The following is a 2,870-nucleotide window of genomic DNA, read 5'->3' on the forward strand; positions in this document are numbered from 1 at the left end:
GACGATTACGGACCAAAGCGGCTCATGGGGATGGAGGAAAATCCTCCGATTACGGATGTTTCTCCGAACCATGGTGGACTACCGGATCGGAGATGGGAGGCATTTCTTCCTGTGGTAGGATCCATGGAACCACCTAGGCCCTCTTTGTGACTCTTTCCCACGAGGACCGAGGCTACTTGGACTGCATGAGTCATCCAGACTCAGCATGGTGATTCATGAACGAGTATGGCAGTGGCCCCTTATCACGGATCTTGAGTGTTTGGAGATCACACATGTGCTCCCCACTATTTTTGGAGGGGATGACCGTATAATTTGGAGATTTGAGAATGATCGACCAACTGCACAGGCTATTTATGAGTTATTTGACCCACTAGGACCGAAAGTAGGCTGGTTTTCAGTACTTTCGGGATCACTTAAAATACCTCGTCACAACTTTATTCTATGGCTTGCCATCCAAAGCAAGTTGGCTACGACAGATAAACCATGGCTTGCTCACCTTGGCCCATGTATCCTATGCAATGAAGGAATGACAGAGACACATGCACATTTATTCTTCCAATGCAAATTTAGGTTAAGATGCCTCACGGAAATTCGAAAAACGATACGGCTCTTGTGGCCCAATAGAGAGTGAAAAGATGACATTACACGGGCTTCACGGAGATGGAGGGGTAAACACATCATCAACATGTCTTGTAGAGCACTACTTGCATCATGTCTTTACCACGTTTGGAAGGAAAGAAACCTGAGACGATTCGATCACACCGAGAGGACGCCTCATACCATAGCATTACTGATCATTGAGGACATTAGACAGCGAATCCATAGCATCACACTATCTAGATCAGTCAGTACACGTGCTTTATTTCGATTATGGCGAATCCCTTGGCCTGTCGAGTGATAAACCATTTGGGGACCATATTGTTGTACTGTACCAATTTTACTTAATGAAACTTACTTTTACCAAAAAAAAAAAGTTTCGTAGAATTCTGAGAACGTTCAAAGTTTAGCTGTTTTGCACAATTTTATTAAAACAAGTTTGTTTCCCTTTTCTTCTAACTTGTAGTTATTATTAGGTTTAGCAAATTTACCACACAAAAGAATTGGTCTAGACCAACGTTTGGGTCAAGTTTCGTGGAATTTTGAGAATGTTCAAAATTTAGCTGTTTGGCACGGTTTTATATAAGCAAGTTTGTTTCCCATTTCTACTAATTTATAGTTAGTATTACACTTAGCAAATTTATGACACATATGCATGGGTCTAGACCAACCTCTATATGGACGATTACGGACCAAAGCGGCTCATGGGGATGGAGGAAAATCCTCCGATTACGGATGTTTCTCCGAACCATGGTGGACTACCGGATCGGAGATGGGAGGCATTTCTTCCTGTGGTAGGATCCATGGAACCACCTAGGCCCTCTTTGTGACTCTTTCCCACGAGGACCGAGGCTACTTGGACTGCATGAGTCATCCAGACTCAGCATGGTGATTCATGAACGAGTATGGCAGTGGCCCCTTATCACGGATCTTGAGTGTTTGGAGATCACACATGTGCTCCCCACTATTTTTGGAGGGGATGACCGTATAATTTGGAGATTTGAGAATGATCGACCAACTGCACAGGCTATTTATGAGTTATTTGACCCACTAGGACCGAAAGTAGGCTGGTTTTCAGTACTTTCGGGATCACTTAAAATACCTCGTCACAACTTTATTCTATGGCTTGCCATCCAAAGCAAGTTGGCTACGACAGATAAACCATGGCTTGCTCACCTTGGCCCATGTATCCTATGCAATGAAGGAATGACAGAGACACATGCACATTTATTCTTCCAATGCAAATTTAGGTTAAGATGCCTCACGGAAATTCGAAAAACGATACGGTTCTTGTGGCCCAATAGAGAGTGAAAAGATGACATTACACGGGCTTCACGGAGATGGAGGGGTAAACACATCATCAACATGTCTTGTAGAGCACTACTTGCATCATGTCTTTACCACGTTTGGAAGGAAAGAAACCTGAGACGATTCGATCACACCGAGAGGACGCCTCATACCATAGCATTACTGATCATTGAGGACATTAGACAGCGAATCCATAGCATCACACTATCTAGATCAGTCAGTACACGTGCTTTATTTCGATTATGGCGAATCCCTTGGCCTGTCGAGTGATAAACCATTTGGGGACCATATTGTTGTACTGTACCAATTTTACTTAATGAAACTTACTTTTACCAAAAAAAAAAAGTTTCGTAGAATTCTGAGAACGTTCAAAGTTTAGCTGTTTTGCACAATTTTATTAAAACAAGTTTGTTTCCCTTTTCTTCTAACTTGTAGTTATTATTAGGTTTAGCAAATTTACCACACAAAAGAATTGGTCTAGACCAACGTTTGGGTCAAGTTTCGTGGAATTTTGAGAATGTTCAAAATTTAGCTGTTTGGCACGGTTTTATATAAGCAAGTTTGTTTCCCATTTCTACTAATTTATAGTTAGTATTACACTTAGCAAATTTATGACACATATGCATGGGTCTAGACCAACCTCTATATGGACGATTACGGACCAAAGCGGCTCATGGGGATGGAGGAAAATCCTCCGATTACGGATGTTTCTCCGAACCATGGTGGACTACCGGATCGGAGATGGGAGGCATTTCTTCCTGTGGTAGGATCCATGGAACCACCTAGGCCCTCTTTGTGACTCTTTCCCACGAGGACCGAGGCTACTTGGACTGCATGAGTCATCCAGACTCAGCATGGTGATTCATGAACGAGTATGGCAGTGGCCCCTTATCACGGATCTTGAGTGTTTGGAGATCACACATGTGCTCCCCACTATTTTTGGAGGGGATGACCGTATAATTTGG

Source organism: Sesamum indicum, linkage group LG12, assembly GCF_026168435.1.
Source record: "Sesamum indicum cultivar Baizhima isolate 11 linkage group LG12, ASM2616843v1, whole genome shotgun sequence".
In the NCBI taxonomy this organism is placed as follows: domain Eukaryota; kingdom Viridiplantae; phylum Streptophyta; class Magnoliopsida; order Lamiales; family Pedaliaceae; genus Sesamum; species Sesamum indicum.